Genomic DNA, 22,860 nt, shown 5'->3' with positions numbered 1-22,860 from the left:
GCCTCATCTTTCTCCCGCGGAACCGCTGGTAGTTTCAAACTGCTGTCCTTGTGGCTCACAGCCTGATTCGTAACCACTACGCTACCAGAGCTCCTTTGGGAACCTTATATAGGGTCATATGAGTCAAAACCAACTCAATGGCACTTAATAACAACCACTGGTTAAATGGGGAAGGTTAGAAGAAGAACAGGTTTATGTTTATTTGTTGGTATTGTTTTGTTGTTGCTTGAGAGGGAAGAGGGAATGTAGCTTGGTATGCTTTTGGCCACAGTGCTAAGTCTAAAATGCTTATCAGAAATATAAGAGGAAATACCATATAAGGAACTACATATACAAATCTGGAAAACAAATGATAGGATAGGACTTGAGAAACTGCACATCTGGTAATCATCAGCATACAAATGGCATTTAAAGCAATCAAACTAGATGAACCACTGAGAGTAAAAATAAAGAAAAGAAAACTATGACCAAACCCTGAAGGTTGCCAATGTTTAGCATCCCAGTAAAGAAGGAAAAGGAGTCAAAAAGAAGTAGCCAATGACTAAAAAAAATAACAACAGTAGTATTGGTGGTAACGGTGACGGTAGTAGTACTATTTATTGGAGTCATTAAATCTTAGAGCAACCATTTTCAAATGAAGAACAAAGGATATACACTGGGCTTCAAAATTTTCCATTATCTTTCAACTTCACTTTTCCGCAATCTTTCTGAAGCTTCCTCATATAACCTGCCCTAGATGACAGATCTAAATAGAGGAAATTTGGACAAATGAAGAAATAAAAGAGTAGAATTTCTAGAAGAGGTAAATAATGTAAGATAAGTATAGAAAAATAACTTGTGTACTTGAAAACATGGAAATCCTTTGTGACAACATCTGCATTGAATTTATGAATGTAACAGAGCGAGCTTAGGCATGTGCCACAATTTCCTCAAGGGGCAAGTGCAAGTGATAAATAAGTTAATATATGAACTTAGAACAATGTCTGGCACATAAGTGCTGGCAAGTAATGTTAGTATTATTATTAAACATTCCAATACCTCCTAAAGTAACTCCCTATGGAGAAGCACTACTCTGCAACACATAGGTTGCCATGAGTTAGAATCAACTCAATGATGAGTTTACTTTTATGGTTTACTAGTAGCAACAATAACAAACAGAAAGCAACCAAAAGGAAATGCAAAAAATGAATGTAATGTGCAAATTTGGTATTAATGTGCAAAACTGGCCTGGGACAAGTTATTTAATTTATAATATTATTCACTGTCATTTAATCATGGTCTACTGCAAGGGTTGGAAAAAATTATCCATAAAGGACTAGATAGTATTTTAGGCTCTGCAGGTAATAAATCTCTGTCAAAAACTTTGGTCTTGTAGTGGTGAAAGAAATCATAAACCAAACCTTGTCTGCCTTCACATCACCGGCCTTTTATTTATAAAAACTGAAATTCAGGAAGAAAAAAAAAAAAAAAATCATTGAAAAGTTAGGTTTATAATGCATTCCTATATTATCACTTTTTGAAAAAAATGTTTTTAACCAAGCTCCCCCAAAAGGTTTAATCATTTTTGGTGGAAATGAGAAAGAAACTGAAGTTTGAATCACTTGTGCATGCCAGCAAAATGTTTTATGCTATTAAGAGCTTAACAGTACATTGTCTTTGCAATCTGTACAAACTTCAAAATCATTACAATTAAATGCTGACAGTTCTCCTTTTGGCTAGGATATAGAAGACCAGAGTAGCTTCTATTATAAAAACAAGAAAAATCTGGATAAACGGCAAAATCAATTTTTCAAACTTATCAGAGTACTAACAACACAAAATCTAAAGAACGCAATTCCAGAGAGATCTAACCAACTCCAAGGACATGATGAAAAAGGGACAAATGCTTCTCTGTAGACCAATCTGCTGCACTGAAATCCAGAGGAGGCCCAGAAGCACAGTTAATCAGCTCCATCTACCAAGTCATCCCAGGGAGTTTTTAGAGAGGATACAGCAGTATGCACAAGTCTAGGAACAGTTCAAGAGGGTAAAGAAAGATTTTCAGCAGAGTGAGAAGCCAGATATCTGTTGCCAATGAGTCTACTCTGACTCATGGAGAAAGTATGTGCTACAGAGGAGAACTGTTCCATAAAGCTTTCTAGGCAGTAATCATTATGAAAGCACATTGCCAGACATTTCTTTCATGCCACCACTAAACCAATTCAAACCCACTGCCAAAGTCAATTCCTTTCCGAGACTGCAAATCTTTATAGAAATAGACAGCCTCATCTTTCTCCTGTGGAGCAGCTGGTGGATTTGACCCTTGGGGTTAGAAGCCTAATGCCTAACCAGAGCACCAAATTTCTTCAATCTGAAGAAATATGATCCCTGATGGAAGCAGGGAGGGATGTGCAAGAAGGAATGAAATGGTTGCTGTTGTTAAGTACCACTGTGTAGGTTCTGACTCACAGAGACCCTATATAGGGTTTCTGAGGAGTAGGCTGGTGACTTTGAAAGGTTGACCTTGAGGCTCGCAGTCCAGTGCTGATCTTAGAGGGCCACATCAGAAGTCCAAATGAACAGTACCAGAAAATACTGAGAAAAAAACAGGGATGTCCTCTCATCAATTTCTATTCAATACTGTATTGTTGCTGTTTTTGTTGTTAAGTGCCATCGAGTCAGTTTCGACTCAGCGACTCTGTGTAAGGTTTCCAAGGAGTAGCTGGTGGATTTGAACTTCTGACCTTTTGGTTCACAGTCCAGTAGTGATCCTACAGTGCCACACCAGGAGTTTAATATTGTATTGGTACTTGCTAATATAAGACCCACCTGGTGTCCTGGTGTGGCTCTGTAGCATCCGCACTAAACTGCTAACCACTATGTTGGCAGTTCAAACCCACAAGCAGCTCCTTAGAAATTCTATACAGGGTCTCTATGAGTCAGAACTAATTCAATGACACTAAACGACAACAAATAAATAAATATGGACTCCTGGTGTGAAGCTGTAGGATAAGCACTGGACTGATAACCACAAGGTAAGCAATTCAAATACACCAGCCGCTCCTCAGAAATGCTATGCTATGTAGGGTCACTATTAGTAGGAACCAATTTGACAACACTTAACAACAAACATGTGAATATATAAGATCCACCCAGAGTCACTATAGAAAAAAGACTGGAAAACACCCGTAAACTGTCTTTATTATCAGATGGTTTAATTATATACATCAGAGGTGGTGAATGTCTGGCCCAAGAGCTGTATAAAGCCGGTGAAATCATTTGGTCCGACCCTGCCAAGGCAACTGCAGTTCCAGCAATCACATTTGTTGCTGTTGTTAAGTGCTGTTGAGATGGTTCTGCCATCACATTGTTGTTGTTGTTGTTGTTAGGTGCCATCAAGTAGGTACCAACCCACAGCGATCTTATGCACAGCAGAACGAAACACTGCCCAATCCTGGGCCAACCTCACTACTATTGCCACGCTTGAGTCCATCGATGCTACCACTTGGCCAATCCATCTCATTGGGGGGGTGGGGGGGTCTTCCTCTTTTTCTCTGACCCTCCACCAAACATAATATCCTTCTCCAGCAACTGGTCCCTCCTGACTAGATGTCCGAAGTATGAGAGACGAAGTTTGGCCATCTTGGCCTCCAAGGAGCACTCTGACTGCACTTCTTCTAAAAAGGATCTATTAGTTTTTTGGCAGCCCATGGCACTTTCAATATTCTCCTCTAACACCATAACTCATTAGGGGTAAGTTAATTAAACGTTTGAACAAATATAACAGGCTAATTTTTAAGTTGATAATTGCGTGTGGCCTGCAAATAATGTTACAAATTTTGGAAGAAAAAGGGTTCCCACCCCCATATGGACTCCTGGGATGGTGCTGTAAGATCAGCACTGGACTACAAGGTTGGCAGTTCAAACCCACCAGCTGCTCCTCTGGAACCCTATACAGGGTTGCTATGAGTAGGAACCGACTCGACAGCACTTAACAACAACCACCTCTGGTATACATAGAGGGCCTAAAAGATTGACAAGGTACTTCCTAACATATCAATATATACTACTTCCACAGGTAAAAAGAGTCAATATGAAAGTAAGTAAAAAACTAGCATAGTGGTTACGAATCGGGCTGCTAACCTCAAGGTCGGCAGTTTGAAACTACCAGCTGTTCTGTGGGAGAAAGATGAGGCTTTCTGCTCCAATAAAGACCTGCAGTCTCGAAAACCCTGTACAGGGTCACTATGTGTCGGAACCGACTCCACGGTACTCAACAACAACATTAAGGTACCAGTTCATACATGCATGAGTTTAGTCCAAACAAACGGTATTTAAACCCAACTCTGCCATCAGGAGATGGCTACAGATAAGTTCTCTGTTAATACACTTAGGGTACCTTCAAAGAAAAATAGAGTACAGAAAAGCATCACATGAAGATCCGCAAGCTCAAAGAGGTGATCTTTCCATCAGCCCTTTAAATATCAAAGCTAATAAAGATGATTTTATGAAATGAATCGTAACTAGATCAGAGTCTTGGATTTACCAATACGATCCAGGGAGCAAGGTCCAATCGAAATAAGAGGTTTCAGAGGACATCTGCTGGGCCAGAGAGTTCAGCACAGAAGGTTATGGTAACTACTTTGGGGAACTTCCAAGGGATCATCTTTGACAAATTTTCTCGAAAGACACAAGAAAATTAAAGGGGCTTATTAGGGAGAATTACGAAAAAATTACAAACTCATATATTATGAAGGATTGAATTCCAAAATATGTAAGAAACTCCTAAAAATGAAAATCTAGGAAAACAATTTAATAATGGCAAAAGCTCGACTAAGCAAAAATTTTCAACTGCACTTCCAAAAATAAAGTATCAGGATGACCGATATGTAAATTAAAAGATGAGTAACACTTTAAAAGCACAATGATATGCCACTACATATGCACTATAAATGCAAGACAAAAGCCAAACTTGAAAAAACACTGGCAATATCCAGTGTAAGCAAGTATGTGGAGCAATTTCACTGACATGTATAAAATGATACCACCATTTTATAAACTGACTGGAAATTTCTAATAAACATACATCTGTCTATGACCTAGCAATTCCATCTCTACGTATTTACACAAGAGAAAGGACATGGGTGCATGAAAAAGAATACCAATCCTGCTCAAACTGTTCTAAAAATACAAGAAGAAATACTTCCTAACATGTTTTATGAGACCAGTATTACAGTACTGTCTTGGTGCCAAAGTCAGAAAAAGATAATACAAGAAAACTGTAGATCAATTATTTCTTTTGATTATAACAAAATACTAGCTTTCAATGGAGTAACTTACCTAACATGGCCCTTCTAGCCAAGCTTTTAAATGGGAATATATAAATAGGTGTGACCCAGCAAATTAACTGGTCAATTTTGCTATCCGCTGGTTTTAAAATGAGCCAAATTTCAACTTGGACATTGGCCACCCGAAGTGGAGGGGGGTGCTACAAAGGCAGGAAGTGACTGGATTTCAAGCTTTCAAGAGGGAACCTAGATCCAGAGGGCCTGGAGGAAGGTAGAATCTCCACTGAGTAGTATCCAATCTGTCTAGGCGGGGCTGATGAAAGGAAATGCAGATAGGTCTCTTATGACACAAGAGTGAATAATTGTTATCAGGACTGACTGTGAGGGTTGGAAATGTAAAGGTTGACGTTTTGTAGCAAGGAGGGGAGTGATTAACTTTGCAGTCCAGGAGCGGAGGTCCCTGGGACCATCAAGGCAAAAGAGTGGCGAGTGGGACCCGACCCAGAGAAACAGTGATGCCAGAGATGGAGGCAGAGATGATGACGTGGAGAGAAGGAGCAGCTGGGGACTTTAGACACAGAGAGGGAGAGGGGCTGTGTGCTGATGACTGGGGGGACGGCGGTAGGCTTGCAGGGTATACCCTTTGGTTGACTGATGATGCATGGAGGGGATTGTAACCATGGCAATGAAACAATATATGGTAGGATGAATGTAAAACTAATGTTCTTCCATGTAAACTATCACTTAACTCACAATATAACATTTAAAAAAAAAAAAAAAAAAGGCACCAAATCCAATGGTGGAAAGGTGGAAAGGGGGACTATCACCAAGAAAAAAAGATGGGAGGAGAATGCATCCTTTGGACTCAGATCCTCTCCAAACCCAGGAGACAGAGAGCTGCAACACTGGAGATAGCTTATGCAAGATGGAGAGAAGCAGTGGCTTCATAGAGAAATAGCAACAGCAGACCAGAGATCAGCACAGTGGGCTTTCTGGCCTACAGAGCATGCCAGGTTCAGAGGGTATGCTGACACACAGAGCCAAAGAGCTGAGAGTCTTTGGGCAGAAAACTCACAGGAGAAGCCTACAGCAGAGTCATACTTACCAACAGAGCTAGGCTTGCTGAGCCACTGAAGAAGAAAGGTATGTTCAAGTCAAGGTTTACTGGCAGAGTGGTGTGCCTCCAGGCACTTACTGGCAGAGTTAGAGAGCTCTGTAATGCTTGCCCATGCAAGGCAGCGACCAAGCAGTCCAAGAGGTCAAGGGGTTGAGGGCAAAAGGGAGAGCTGTCTGCAAACACAGCTGAAAAGAAGCTGTCCTGATCAAAAAATAGTCATTTTTGATCCTGAGTTGTAACCTGTCATTTCCCTAATGTATTCCAAAATCTTAAATATTGTCTGTGTGTTCTGTGTAGCCACTGCAATGAATTACCAAAGCCAGCAGAGAAGTAAGAGTGTTGTGGTTATGTGCCGTGGAGTCAGTTCCGACTCATAGTAACCCTGTACAGGGTTTCCAAGGCTGTAAATCTTGTGGGAGCAGAACACCTCAGCTATCTCCCACGGAACAGCTGGTAGTTTCGAACTGCTGACCTTGCGGTTCGCAGCCAATTCGTAGCCACTACGTTATCATAGTTTGTGGAAGGGACAAAATTGGATTAAAAAAAGAAGAAGAAAAGGAGGTATATCTGACCTCTGCTTCATGGAAATCAGTTTTGAACGACAGTAATTCCCTCTCCCCCTACAAAAATTAAAGGAGGTCAGATTCCTCCACCAAAGCCATTTTTATACTAGCAAATTAAATCCAACAGCACATTAAAAAAATATTATAGTATACATCATGACCAAATAGGATTTATTCCAGGTATGCTTGGTGATTCAAAATGAAGAATGACAGTTCGCTGGAATTAGAAAATTCACCATTTCGAAACCCTCAAATGATCAACAATAAAATGATACAGACTTATAAAAGGAAAATATGTGCCCTTACAATGGAGAGATACAGCAAACACCACTTTAAGCTTAGGTCACAAAATAGTGGAACACCTGATACACAGTATAAACTATATCATCAACAAACAAAACAAACTTAACATAAACTTAATCAAGCCTTTTTATTAAAACACCATTTCCAGTTTACAGGGTATACAGTGAACAGAATAATAAGTTAGACAATAACACACACATTTTTTAACCCAGGTAACTCTAGAAAACAGGAAATTCTACAAAATAAATTTTCTGGTCTCTTCGAAAGTTCAATGCAAAACAACCTGTCTATCAATGAAAAAATGGGTACATAAACTATGGTACACACACACACAATTATATGCATATACACACAACACACTACGCAATTTATCATTATTCTCTACTGAAGAACAATGAATAATGAATGAACCTGCAAAATATCTCATGACATAGATAAATCTGGAGGACATAATGCTGAGTGAAGTAAATAAATCAATCATAAAAGGGCAAATATTGTATGAGACCACTATTATAAAAAGTCAAGAAAAGGTTTTCACATTAAAGAAATATTTTTTGATGATCACTAGGGGTGGGAGGGAGGTTAAATTACTAATTAGAGGCTAAACATACATTAATTTGGGCAAAAGGGAACGAAAAATAAATTTTAAAAGATAAAATACAAATCCAATCAGGTCATTAAAAAAAAAAGTTCAATGCCATGGGGAAAAGAAGATTTCTAAATTTGGAGACTGAAAAGATAATCAAATGCAATGTAAGAATCTTGTTTCAAAAGCATCATTTTCAGGGATAAGTAGGGGGAGTTAAATGTAGACTGTTGTTAAGTGCCATTAAGTCAGTTCTGACTCACAGCGACGCTATATAGAGTTTGAGAGGCTGTAAATATTTGCGGAAACAAAAAGCCTCATCTTTCTCCCATGGAGCTACTGGTGGGCTCAAACTGGAGACCTTGTGGTTCACAGTCCAGTAGGGAGCTTATTTTTCTTAAGTGTAGATAACAGTACTGAGGTGAAGAATATTTTTTAGGAGATATGGTGAAACCTGTGAGAGCCAGAACTTGACAGGACATCCTTGTTTTTCCAATTCTCACAAGTGTTCTGCCTTTGACAAGGTGCTCTTACCATTTTTCTATTGCTCATTTAATGGAAAATATTTTCATTTTCCTTCTCTGACAAGTTTCCACCTTTCACAGGTTCTGGGCTTGTTTTTTTGTTTTTTAGTTTTACTGCATCATGCTAAAATATTTTTAAGTGTACGTGTCACTGTATTTGCAACTTACTTTCAAAATGTCTATCAAAGTATATGCACTCCCATATACAGAGACCAATAAAGCAAATATGGTGTAAGTTAGCTCCTACATTTATATAATAGACATAGTGGTTGGTGTTCTTTGCTGTTTTCTTTCAACTTTCGGACATTTTTTAAGTTCAAGAAAAAATTAGGAGAACTAAAAGAAAGTAAGTTTGCAGAAGGGGAAAAAAATACCATGAATACAGTCCACACAGTCACCTATCTCCCTTTACTGAATGACTTTCTCCCTTATGTTTTAAAAAAAAGAAAATTGCAGTAATTACTCAGGCCATTATCATCTGATCAATAGAAGTGCACAGATTTCAAACAAATACTTACACAATACAAACAGCAATAGCACTGCAATCTATCAATGATTTAAGGAATGTTTGTCATTGGCAAACAGAAATACCTCACAATGAATGAAAGAATATTTCAACATTCATTAATATTATACACTAAGACATTAAAAAAGATATCTATTGAATTTTTAATTGAAAAATATGATTACAACTGAAAGACAGCTAAAGATTTGCTTCTATGAATAAACTTTGATTAGTCATTTATTCGAAAAGTCATACAATGAAATGCTTTGAAATTCCTGATCCCATGTATAAACATAACAAAAAATACACATTCAAAGGCAGAAAGGAAGACTTGCTGAGTGTCTACTATATGCTTAGTGCTTTACATAAACTGCTAACCTTAATCATAGTTTTTAGAGGTAAATGTTATCCCATTTGAGAGCTGAACATTCTAAAGCACGTTAAATGTTAAGTGATTTGCCCAGAAATGATAGCTCATTAGTGATGAGGCTGGCACTTGACTCCAGGTCTTTTGGTTTGAAAATCTGTATTCTTTCCTCTTAACTGGACTTAATGTATTTAAGATTAACAGGTAGAAAAGTCCATCTAAGGAAAAGTATGTTTAATTGTAAAATGCCTTAGTGAGTTTAAAAAATAAAAACTGCGAAAAAGAAAAAGTATAATCTAAAATTATTGCTAGTTCTAGAAAAGAACCAATTCTTAGCAAAGCAGCTGTCTATGACCTAGGACAGCTAGTCCTTTGCTCACTGTACATGTAAATTTACACTCCAGCTGCCCGCAAGATGACCCCACTGCCAAAATATGCTAGCAACACAATTCACATTTAAAACCTAGAGGCCAAATACCATTTGGAGTGTACTTTGTGTTTACCATATTTCAAGCATATTCATTATTCAAAAATCATTTTCAACAAAAACACTTTGACCCATCAGATTATTTTCTATTGCTCTAAGATGGTAATGTTGTTGCTGTTGTTATTAAATGTCTAGTCATTCTGACTCATAGCGACCCTGTATAGGGTGTCCGAGGAGCAACTGGTGAGTTTGAATTGCCTACCTTGTGGTTCAAACTGACCTTGTGGGAACAGTGCTTATCCTACAGTGCTACACCAGGACTCCAAAATGGTGATAATAACCTTATGAATAAGAAAAATGTCTAAACACAAACATTACCCATAATTGAGTTACAAGTATTAGAAAACATTGGGTGATTTTGAATTTGTCTATGACAAAATTATATTTCTATACCATAATATAAAGGAGCTCTGGTAGTATAGTGGTTACGAATCGGGCTATGAACCTCAAGGTCAGCAGTTCAAAAACTACCAGCGGTTCCGTGGGATAAAGATGAGGCTTTCTGCTCCCATAAAGATTTACAGCCTTGGAAACCCTGTACAGGGTCGCTATGAGTCAGAACCAATTCCATGGCACATAACAAAAACAACCATAATATAAATTATGTATGTTTTCTGTATAAGACCAAAGTTCCAATGCCTATGACTATTCCGAGTCTAAAAGATATGAACAAAATATTGAGAAAATAAGTATTAGAGTATTCCCATTTAACATTAAATCCTCTTTAAACTAGATTAGCAGGGAGGGCAGTGGCTCCATAGGAAAAGCACTGGACAGCTCTAGACTTAGGGATCAGTGTTGTTGTTGTTAGGTGCCATCGACTAAGTACTGACTCACTGCAACCCTATGCACAATAGGGATTTACATTTAGTTGATATTATGGCTTTAAAACATGCCTGAAAATTCTTTGACTTTCTCCCATTAAGAGGTAGAGTCTAATTCCCCTCTCTTCAGTACGTTCTGGCTTTATTTACTCATTTCTGTGGCACTGTAAGATAATCACTGTACTGCAAAGTTGGTTTGAATGGCAAAGTCAGAGGTTCAAACTCACCATCCACTCCTCGGAAATCCTATATAGGGTTACTATGAGTCAAAACTGTTTCAATAGCACTTAACAACAATAACTAATGAAATAGTGCAAAAAGTGACTTTCTAAGGCTAGATCATAAACAGGTGCCCATTTAAAAATATTCACTCTTAGAGTACTTTTCTACCATTTTAAGCAGTCTGGCCACATTGCCAGAGACACCATTTCAAACCATCATACAAAGAGAAAGCAATGCTTCCAGAAAGTATTTGAGTGTTACAGCCCAGGCACCAGACATATGAATGAAGAAGTCTTATGCTTTGTCACTGCAGCTGCATAAGAGACCTCAAACAAGAACTTCCCAGCTGAGCCCTTCCCAAATTCCTGAACCACAAAATCATGACCAAAATAAATTGTTGCTTATGCACTACACTTGGAGTAATTTATTATGCAGCAATAGTTAACTGGAACACAGACCAAACCACAAAGGTGTAACTAAGATTATCCAAGTGTATCAAATGTAAGGATATGCAAACTAATAATAAACCCTGAAGAAATACCAAAATGTGTGGGTCAGATAAAGAAAAAATAAGTAGTGAGCTACTCTACTCCTCTAAGGGAGTAGTATTCTAAAGGCATGGTCAGTAGTCAAGTTAAATAAGGACTAGAATGTGACCCCTGGATTTAACATCAGCAATTTTGTTGAGAATGGTGTTTTGTTGAAAAAGTAAGGACAGAAGTCAGACTGCCAGAGAACAGGGAATAAATGAAACTTGAAGTTAACATCCTCTCAAAGCTTAGCAATGAAGAAATAGAATCAGCACACCACTGGCAAATTAGGACCAAAAAAGGATTTTCTAAAACATGGAAGAGATTTGAACATGTTTACATGCTGAGGAGAAAATCCAAATAAAGGGAAGAGGGAAGTTCAATATAAAACCAAGAAAGGGAAAAAATAACTGATTGAATGTCATCAATGAGCAAGAGGAAGTCGGCTGCCTCTGCCACCGAAATGAAAGAAACGAAGATACAGTAAGAAAAAGAGTTATTAATGTGAAAGAGTAAGCTAAAGGAGGCCAGGTGATGCAATGGTTAAAAAGCTCAGCTGCTAACCAAGAGGTGAGCAGCTTAAACCCACTAGTTGCACAGTGGTAGAAAAGACTTGGCAATATCCCATAAAGATTTACAGCCTAGGAAACAATACGGAGCAGTTCTACTCTGTCCTATAGGGTCACACTATATGTCCGAATTGACTCAACAGCATACAAGCACAACTGAAGAAGGAAGAGGTTGAGAAAAATGTAAAGAACAAGTGGGGCTCACTCAAACAGATTCAAATAAGTGATATTTAAGTGAAGGTCCAATCAAATATACAACTGATTAGATGTCGCTTTTTGTTGTTAAGTGCCATCAAGTCAGTTACAACTCATAACAATCCTTTATAAGGTTTCCAAGGTGCAACTGTTGAGTCTGAACCACTGGCAATGCGATTAGCAGTCCAGTGCTTATCCTACAGTGTCACACCAGGACTGATTTGATGACAACAGACAAAATTCTCTAGTTTTTCTTGCCTTTATTTTCTCTTTTCAAAACAAAAATAAAGCACTTGCCTACCTTAAAAGAAGGAATATGGGGATTAATTAAAATATCTGTACAAAGCTTGGTCCTACTTTGGTCACCCTTCAGGTCTAAAAATGAACTCACCCTCGTGGCTCAATTTTCAGCCAAGCAATAGTGAGGTATATAGGGGGACAACACTAGAGAGAGGTTCACACACCACAGAAACTCGGCCAACCACTGGAGATCATCAAAAGGGCACTTACCGAAAGATAAAATTCAGAAGGGTTAGGTTAGGAAAGGAGGTGGCATGGAAAAAAGAAACAAAAGCAGTGGAATACATGATACTATATCGAGGGCTGCAATCATTTAAATAAAACAGTGTATGATTTGTTGAATGTAAAACTGATGATTTCTGTAAACTTTCACTCAACGCACAATAAAAAGTTTTTTTCAAAAAAAAAAAAAAATCAAGGGTTCTACAACCACTAGATAATTCTGAGATACTCATATTTATGGACTACTAACCACAGGGTCAGCAATTCTAACCCACCAGCCACTCCACAGGAGAAAGATGAGGTTTTCTGTTCCCATAAAGATTTATAGCCTCGGAAACCCTATGCAGAGTTGCTAAGAGTCAGAACCTACTTGACATCACCTAACAAAAACAACATTTATGAAACAAGGGAAATCACTGCTGATGCCAGGCAGATCTTGGCTGAAAGCAGAGAATATCAGAAAAATGTTTACTTGTGCTTTATTGACTATGCAAAGGCATACAACTGTGTGGATTATAACAAACTATGGATAACACTGCAAAGAATGGGAATTCCTGAACACTTTAATTGTGCTCATGTAGAACCTGTACACAGACCAAGAGGCAGTCATTGGACTAGAACAAAAGGATACTATATAGTTTAAAATCAGGAAAGGTGTGTGTCATGGTTGTATTCTTTTACCATACTTAATTCAGTCTGTATGCTGAGTAAACGATCCAAGAAACTAGAATATATGGACAAGAAAACAACATCAGGATTAGAGGAAAACTCATTAATAGCCTTCAATATGCAGATAATACAACCTTGCTTGAAGCACTGAATGATGAAGATCAAAGATACAGCTTTCTGTACGGGTTCTACCTCAACACAAAGAAAACAAAAATCCTCATAACTGGACCAATAAACAACATCATAAAAAATGGAGTAAACATTCAAGTTGTCAAGGATTTCATTTTACTTGGATCCACAGTCAACACCCATGGAAGCAGCAATCAAGAAATCAAATGATGTATTTGCATTGGACAAATCTGTTGCAAAAAACCTCTTTGAAAGTGTTAAAAAGCAAAGATGTCAATTTGAGGACTAAGGTGCCCTTGACCCAAGTCATGGTATTTTCACTCACTTTACATACATGTGAAAGTTGGGTAATGAATAAGGAAGATCAGAGAAGAACTGATGCATTTCAATTATGGTGCTGACAAAGAATAATGAAAATACCATGGATTGCCAAAACACAGACATATCTGTTTTGGAGGAATTACTGTCAGAATGTTTCTTAGAATGTAGTATGGAAAGATTCATTTCACATGCTTTGAACAGAATATCAGTAGGAACTAGTCCTTGAAAAATGACATCATGCTAGGTAATATAAAGGGTCAATGAAAAAGAGGAAAACCCTCAACAAGATGGATTGACACAGTGACTGCAATAATGGGCTCAAAAGTAACTGAGGATGGTGTAGACTGGAATGTTTCATTCTATGAAACACAGGGTCGCTCTGAGTCAGAAACTACTAGATGGCATCTAACAATAACAGCATTTCTTTCGGAAGTCACTGAGTGGTGCAAATGGTTAAGTGCCGGATTATTAACAAACGTTGGTGGTTCCATACACCCAAAGATGCCTCAGAAATAAGATCTCATGATTGGTTTCAGCCTTGAAAACTCTACAGAGCAATTCTACTCTGTACACTTGGGGTCACAAAAGTCAGAATTAACTGGACAACAGTTAACAACAATATTTATTTCAAAGAAAGTTAATACAGTGGCGCTGTTGGATAAGCACTGGACTGTGAACCATAAGATAAATGGTTCAAACCAATTCAGGGAAGAAAGATGAGACTTTCTGCTCACACGAAGATTTAAATAGAAACTCTATACAGGGTTGCTGTGGTGGCACAGTGGTTAAGTAACTGGCTGTTAACCCAAAGATCAGCAGTTCAAACTCATCACTTACTCCTTGAATAAAAGATTACAACTATAGAAACTGTGGGGCAGTTCTACTCTGTCCTATAGGGCCTCTACAAGTCAGAATTGATTCGACAGCAACAGCTTGTTTATGTTCATAGGACCAATTATTAAGTTGGAGATAGTTGTTATTGTTGTTAAGTGTTATCAAGTTAGTTCAGACTCACAGCGACCTTGTATGGGGTTTTCAAGGAATGACTGATGATTTTGAATAGCCAACCTTGCAATTCAAATCGACCTGGAGGTCAAGTGATTACCCTATGGCAACAATTAAGGTGTTGCTGCTGTTGTTAAGTACTGTCAAGATGGTTCCGACCCATAGTGACGCAGGGTTTCCCTGGAGCAGCTAGTAAGCTTAAATTACTGACCTTGTGGTTGGCAGTCCAGTGCATTAACCTACACCACCACACCAGGACTCTAATTAAGGTGGGTTGTTAAATGTCATCCAGTCAGTTCCGACTCATAGTGACCCTGTATAGGGTTTCCGAGGAGCAGTTGGGTGAGTTTGAATCGCCAACCTTGTGATTCAAACTGATCTTGCAGCCTAGAGCATTAACTCGCAGTGACACACCAGGACTCTAATTATGAAGTGGAGTCAGTTCCGACTCATAACGAACCTGCACAGGGTTTCCGAGGCTGTAAATCTTTACAGGAACAGAAGGCCTCATCTTTCTCCCAAGGAACATCTGGTAGTTTCAAACTGCTGACTGTTAGGTTAGCAGCCAAAAACCACTACACTACCAGAGCTTCTTAATTAAGGTTGTTGTTGTTAAATGCCATAGATTCAATTCCAACCCATAGCGACCCTGTATAGGGTTTCCAATGAGCAGCTGTTGAGCTTGAACCACCACCGACCTTGCAGTTGAAACCACTTTGCAGTCTGACGCATTAGCCCACAGCACCACACTCCTAATTAAGGTTGTCGTTAAGTACCGTGAAGTTGGTTCCAACTCATAGCCACCCTGCACAGGGTTTCCGAGGCTGTAAATCTTTGAGGGAGCAGAATGCCTCATCTTTCTCCCACGGAACCGCTGGTAGTTTCAAACTGCTGACCATAAGGTTGGCAGTCTGACTCGTAACCACTAAGATATCAGAGCTCCTTAATTAAGGTGGTAGTTGTTGTTAAAGTGCCGTGGAGTCTGTTCTCACAGTGAGCCTGTAGAGGGTCTACAAGGAGTGGCTGGTGAGTCTAAACTGCCGAACACACGTGTATACCTATAGCAACACACCAGGGCTACAATAATTAAGTTAAACCACCAAAAAATAGGTTGCAGAGCAGAGTGCATAATACGCAACCATTTGTGCATGGTGTGTACATTTAATGCAGTCTACACAAAAAGAAGGAAATAATAGTTCTCACTAAAGAGGGAAATTTGGAGCTCTGTAGTGGTTATGAATCGGGCTGCTAATCTCACCATCAGCAGTTCGAAACTACCAGTTGTTCTTCAGGAGAAAGATGAGGATTTCTACTCCCGTAAAGATTTACAGCCTTGAAAAAAAACCCCAAGTTTCCCATGAGTTTCGCTGAGTTGGAACCAATTCCACTGCACATAACAAAAACAGGAGAAAGAAACTTTTTACTACATATTCTTTTGAACCTTTTGACTTTTATACCATGTCTGTTAACTATAAATAAAATAATTTTAATGATTTTTCTCCCTCTCGAATCCCCCTTACACACACACATAAACACACAAGATACAAGCTATTCTCTACAAAGACTCTGTACTTCATCTTCATCCCTTCAAGGGATCTGCTCAAATATGCCAATCTTAAAATTATGCACTGATCATTTGATGCAACAGTACATTTCCTTCTTGTGATAGCGCAGGAGTTCAACTTGAACAATATTTCATCCAATATTTTATTACTGTTGAGAAGGCTGCTGCTAATGACATCAACGGACCATGCAATGATTTTTGGACTTGCCCCTTGGAGAAGATAAGCAGCACTAACACACCAAGTAGTAGAAATTTATTATGAAATTGGCATTAAAATCTTTTGCGTTCGAAGGAAGTTGCAAGTCTTGTTTTCTCAACAAACCCAAAAACATCAAAAGTTCCCTACTCCCTTTCAAACAAGGTAGGAAAGCTCTGTAAAAAACCTACAAGGGGAAGTAAAGGATACTATACCGAGACACGGTTATTCCAGTTAGTGTAATGTGACTTAATCCTTGCAGAGGCCCCTAAAACGTCAGATCTGGGCTACCTCACGTTCTACCTAAGATCCAGATGAGACGCAGCCTGTGTGACCTTCCAGTAGTGCACACACACCCTCTGCCTCCTTGTCTAATCGCCAGTCCAAGCCCTCCAAAGGTAGTTCTGTCGGTCCCCGCGAGCCCCGCTGGAGAGAATACACTAGACTGACCAAACATACCTGGCAAAGCCCTTTCAACCAAAGAAAAGATCGCGACTGGGGTAGAAGATAACAAGGTTTGCAGAACGCTAGGTCTGTGGGAGACGATACCAGAGAGGGTGGGGGAGAGGCCGATGCATCCTGCGTTTGTGTCTTTAAGAAAAGGGCTGACTCCCGATCAACCGAGAGAGCATGATGAAATACACGACCTCAGAACCGGGATGGGTCCGAGAAGAGCTAGTCCGCTGAACCGAGACAGCAGTCGGGAGTGAGGACGACGACAGCGACGGCTCTGCCTAGAAGAGGTCGCAATGGACTGAGGGACGGCCGTGGCTGGGTCTCAGGGGACCTGTGATCGGGTTCGCTCATGGGAGGATGTAACGGAGTCTGCAGGCTCCATTAATGGTCCTAAGGGAGTCTGCGGAGTGCTAATGGGGTCTGCAGAATCGCCGGGAGGCTGGAGTGCACGGACAGCGTCTGGCCAATGGACGATAGGAAGGGTGGGGTCTACCAGGACCGGGGTCCGAGTTCGATCATTTGGGAGGCTCCGGGACAGTCCCGTTCGCGGGGCGTCTCCGCTGGGACGGGGCGGGGCGGCACAGCAGAAGCCAAAGAGCAAGACTGAGACGTGGGCCGGGCCGGGCGGTAGGGCCTCTAGTCGGCTTGGGCGGGTCTTACCTCGGCTCCGCCGCTGCCGCCGCCACCGCTGCCTCCTCGTCGGCGGAAGCCGCCTCCCACCCTCGGCCCCAGGGTCAGGCCGGGGGAGGCGGCTGAGGTGGAGGCCACCAAGGGTCGGACGGTTTCGGAAGGGTGGGCCCGGCTGTTTCAGGGTCCCGGCGAGCGGCCGCCGCGCATCCCCCGCCCTGTCAGAGAGACTCCGCCCGGCCGGGGCAGGCACATCCCCCGTCGCACCCCGCCCAGAGAGCACGCGTTGGACTGCCGCCTCAACCGCTGTGGCCGCCTCTGCCGGTGTCTTGGATGCAGCCTTCGCAGCCTCTCACCGTTCTGGCTGGACTCTCAGCAGCCACAGCCAACCGCCGCCGCGTCCCTCGTCAGGCTCGATCCGCGCGCCCCCGACCCCGCGCACGCGGCCCCGCCCCGAGCGACTCTCCGGCAGCAAGCGAACAGGCGCGCGCGCACATACCTCCCACGCCCCCTATCTCCCGCCCCTCTCGGCCCCGCCCCCGCACGTGACGCCACCAAAGTGTACTTCTTGCGCTTGCGTAGACCCTCCCCATTTCTTCCGCCCCAGGCAGCCCCGCCCAAAGTTTTCTTCCTCACCTTACGGCAGAGCTACAGACTCTGCGTTAGCTGTTTCCCTCTACCAAAGAGGAATGTCGCAAGGTTGAGGAAAAAAACTCTGGGTTTGCGACTTTCCGGCCATTTCAGAGGTGCTGAAGGCTGGTTGGGGTTGTGAGTCCCGAGGCAGGTAAGAAGCCGCCTCCCTACTTCGGTTAGTCTGTAAGCTTTTCCCGGCAAGTGGCCCGCTTTACAGTCCACACGGATGCTAGCGTATGCGTCCCCGTCCCCATTCCGGCACTGGGTTCTCAGCGCCGCCCATCAGATCCTCCGCCCCTTTCCACTTACACACCCGCTCCCCTCCTCCCGCTTGTCCCCGCCCCTTCCTCCGTTTCCTGGTCGTCCGCTCCATTCATTTCTCGAAGTTTCACTGTTTTTACAGAAAATCAGAGACGAATGAAATAGTCTCCGTTCTCTGAAGTACTGTGTAATGTAATCCGCACAACCAGTTATAGTAGGAAAAAGCACAGGATGCTCTCTGAATAAAGAAGAGGGGAAAAAGTTGCTCAGTGGAATCGATTCTGACCAATGGTGACCCCGTGTGAGTCGGAATACAACTGTGTTCCATAGGCTTTTCGGTGATTGATTCTTTTTAAATAGATCACCAGTCCTTTCTTTCCACGCTCCTCGGGGTGAATGATAACTTCCAACCTTTCTTGAACACAAGGTCGGTAGTTCAAACTCATCAGCCGCTCCTTGGAAACAGGGTCAATATGAATTGGAACCGACTCGATGGCACTTACCAACAACCTTTCGGTTAGCAACCGTTTGCACTACCAAGGGATTGCTGTGTCATGTTTTAAGGATTTGTATTAAAACTAGTAGAACAAAGAAATGGTGAAGAGGTAGAAGCAGAGATAATACGGCTACAAAAGATATGACAGTATTGTCCTTGAAGAATAAAGGAAATATAATATAGCTGATGGACACCACCTGGTGTATACTTCTCCATTTAAAGATGCATCCATGTAAAGAGTGAGTGAATTTGGGCCCCAAGTTGGTCTTTTTAAAATAGACTATAGGCATAAAAATGGACCCTGGAGTGGTGGAGATGGTGGTGAAGTGCCTTCGATTCCAACTCAGCCACCTTCATAGGCAGGGAGTAGCTGGTGAATTTAAACTGTCAACCTTGAGGTTAGCAGTCCAGTGCTTATCCTACAGTACCACACCAGGAGAAATGGGCAGTTCAAGGGTGGTGGCTGTTATGTACTTTAGGGTGTGTTCCAACTCATAGTCGCCCTATGGACAACAAAATGAAAACTGCCCACTCCGCACTATCCTCAGTCGTTCCTGTTTGAGCCCATTGTTGTAGCTATTGTCTGAATTCATCTGGTTGAAAGTCTTCCTATTCACTGACTCTTATGCTTTTCCCAACATGATGGACCCTCCTGATGACATGTCCAAAGTACTGGAGATGAAGTCTTGCCATCTTCCATTCTAAGGAGTATTCTGACTTAAACGTCTCCAAACACAGATTTTTGTTGTTTTTCTTCTTCTGTCAGCTTTGGTATATTTAATATTCTTCACTTAGATCATAATTCAGAGATATCAAGGGTGAGAGAGGCTAATTTATAAGATCAAGATTCTGATGCAGAGCAACAATGAAACCTTTATCCGTAATTATCAATCTTAATATGTATTTTAGAATCACCTGGGAATTCTTTTTTCTCCAAAGTAATATTATTACCCCATCCTAGACCTATTGTACTCTGTGGTGGAGTTTAGGCATCTGTTTTGGTTTTTTGTTTGTTTTTAATGCTCCTCAAGTGACTCCAATTCTCAGGTTTGGGAAGATTAGACTAGAGAAAAGGTAAGTAGGGAAGGGCAGGAAGTTGAGGGAGTTGACACTGAAATTTAAAAGACATGCTATTTGATGAGAGAGAAAGTTAGGGATGGGATCGGAAACTTGAGCAGAGCAATAAAAGTTTTGAATAACTGCTCTGGAAAGTGGAAGAAAGAGCTGCTGATGCCTTTTGCCTTCAGCGCAGCTCCATCCTGCACTCTTACTCAGAGCTCCTTTAGTTATTGCGTTCTTTGCTCTTCCTTTTTGTTTTCAGAATTTATCAACTGGAAATCTACCACTAGCGTTCCCAAATAAAGTCTTTTCAAAAAGATCAGAGCTAAGCCAATTTGTTCTATTCAAAGACTACCTTGCATTTCTATAAAAATTAATATGTAAAATATCTTGCCAGTTAGAATCTATCTTCTGTTATTCATTCATTAATCTTCTAAGAAGAACCAACTTTAAGTTAAAAGTAAGATATAAAGATATGTAACACATAGCTTTAGTAGATTGCCTGGAGGAAGAAAAAAAAGTTACTGTCAGATTGACTGTGAGTCATGAGAACCTCCATGTGCATGTCAGAGAAGCATGCTCTGAAAGGTTTCCAATGGCACGTTGTTAAGAAATAAATTACCAGGCCTTTTATCCAGGGTATCTAGGTGGACTCACAACCAAGTGTATTAATCTTTTGTACTTTCCAGGGACTCCAGTAACGAAGTATTAAGATAAACAGACCTTCAAATGAGGAAGAATTCACTTGATAAGCAGAAAAAACCAGTTACAGCAAAACACAGGACAGTGCATCTGTCAGTTGTTGTTTTATGCTGTCTACTCAGTTCCAAGTCACAGCCACCCTATATAGGGTTTCCAAAAGCACCTGGTAGGTTTGAACCACTGATCTTGCGGTTAGCAGTCCGATTCTTACCTTGTATCACCACACCAGTAAATGACCACTAACTAACATATGATTGGTGGACATTGGCAGGGAATCGAACCCAGGCCTTAGACTGAAAACCTATCAGTCAACTTTCAAATTAAAGCTACTGTTGTCTGTTTAAAGCATAGTATGGAGAGTCGGGGTGGGGCAGAGAGAAAAGAGATAAAGTGGGGTATGGAAAGATTGTGAGAAGCCCAAAATTTCATACCAAGGAGCTTTTTGTGTTTTAAGGCATTCCCAGTTTTGACTCATAGTGACCCTGTATAGGGTTTCTGAGAAGCAACTGGTGAGTTTGAACCGCTGACCTTGCAGTTCAAACTGACTGTGTGGTCCACTGCTTAACCTGCGATGCCACACCAGGACTCCCCAAAACTTTTTAAGTTTTTAATATAAACAATTAATAGGTATAAATTATGAGCCCTGGTTTGGTCCTGTAGTATAAACACTGAACTGCTAACCAGTTCATACCCCTCAGCGACTCTTGAAAACCCTGTACAAGGTGGCTATGAGTCAGAATCTACTCGACAGCACACAACAACAACTAAAACAAGATATAAATAATACAAGTTTTTAACCTCTTTCATACCACGGACTGTTTTGGTATTCTAGACTATGAATCCTGTCTCAGAAGAATGTTTTAAATATAGAATATAAAATACTTTGAAATGTAAAGGAATCTTATTTTATTCAAACCACTTTTTTAAATTTTCATACACCTTGAATTTAAAAGAGTTCTGTTAGATTTTCAGACCTCTACAGATGTTCCTTTCTCAGGAAAGCATCAGTGTTTGAAATTCTAAAACCTTTCATTTGCTCTTTAACGTACATTTATAAATAGCATATAAACTGTACTCCTAATATTTGGATTGCAATGGTTAAGTACCAAAAAAAAAAAATCCATCAAACATCTTATAAATCTTAAAGATTATACATAAAAGCACTCTCAAAACTTTAAAAAAAAAAAAAAGCCTCACAGTACATAAACCTTGGAATATTTATTTTCCAACAAGATTGGAATATAATGTTTAAAAGTGAATTCAAAGACCAATTTCAAAACATAATGAAGCCAACACTACTACTTTTTTCATCTAGCTTCTTAAAATACAGCACACAGTAGAAGTAAATTACTGCATATTCACTATACTCCTTTATCACTTGATTTTCTCAGACCATGCTAAACTTTCTCAAAGGAGAAATGCAGTTTCTGTGCTAAAGCATTTAAGTTGGCCTTTCTTAAAATAGTCTGAACACTGAGAAATTAAGTTTAAGGGAATAAGTAGAGCAGATGTATGTATAATAGTTACATCCAAATTAAACAGGCTTCATAGTTAATTCACATTACACATATCAGCTTGATAGAGATTACAGATAAAGCCCTAGATGGAAAAATGGTAGACTAGGAATGAAACTTTTTCTTGGTCAATGACTCCTTAACCATAGATGTTGTGCTTTGAGTCCGTTCCAACTCATAGCGACCCCTTATAGGGATTCCGAGGAACAGCTGGTGGGTTTAAGCTGCCAACCTTGGGGTTCGTCAGTACTGATCCTAGAGTCCTTAATGATAGATGATAGTAGTGGTTATGTGCCATGGAGTTGATTCCAATTCATAGCAACCCTGCATAGGGTTCCTGAGGCTGTGAAATCTTTACCAGTGCAGAAAACCTCATCCTTCTCCCATGACACGGCTGGTAGTTTTGAACTGCTGACCTTAAGATGGTCAGCCCAAGTCATAATAATGACCTTGCCTAATAAAACAGAATGGAGTCCTGGTGTGGCGCTGTGGGTTAAAGCGTTAGACTGCAAAGCCATTTAAACTGCAAGGTTGGTAGTTCAAGCTCACCAGCTGCTCCTTGGAAACCCTATACAGGGTCACTATGGGCCAGAACCAACTCGACGGCACTTAACAACAACAATAAACAGAATGGAGTCTTGGTGTGG

General features: G+C 40.6%; 1 protein-coding gene across 1 annotated transcript in view; it reads right to left on the bottom strand.

Moving 5' to 3' along the window:
• MYO9A (myosin IXA) overlaps positions 1-17,990 on the bottom strand; it is a 352,098-nt gene extending 334,108 nt beyond the window's left edge. The window contains exon 1 of the mRNA XM_006866530.1: positions 17,582-17,990. The gene's annotated coding sequence lies outside the window, so the exon portion shown is untranslated. The remainder of the gene's footprint in view (positions 1-17,581) is intronic.
• Positions 17,991-22,860: the final 4,870 nt, after the last annotated feature.

The sequence above is a fragment of the Chrysochloris asiatica genome, unplaced genomic scaffold (genome assembly GCF_000296735.1).
Source record: "Chrysochloris asiatica unplaced genomic scaffold, ChrAsi1.0 scaffold00092, whole genome shotgun sequence".
Classification (NCBI taxonomy): Eukaryota; Metazoa; Chordata; class Mammalia; order Afrosoricida; family Chrysochloridae; genus Chrysochloris; species Chrysochloris asiatica.
Note: the sequence above shows the minus strand (reverse complement) of the source record. Positions and strands in the feature narration are given on the sequence as shown.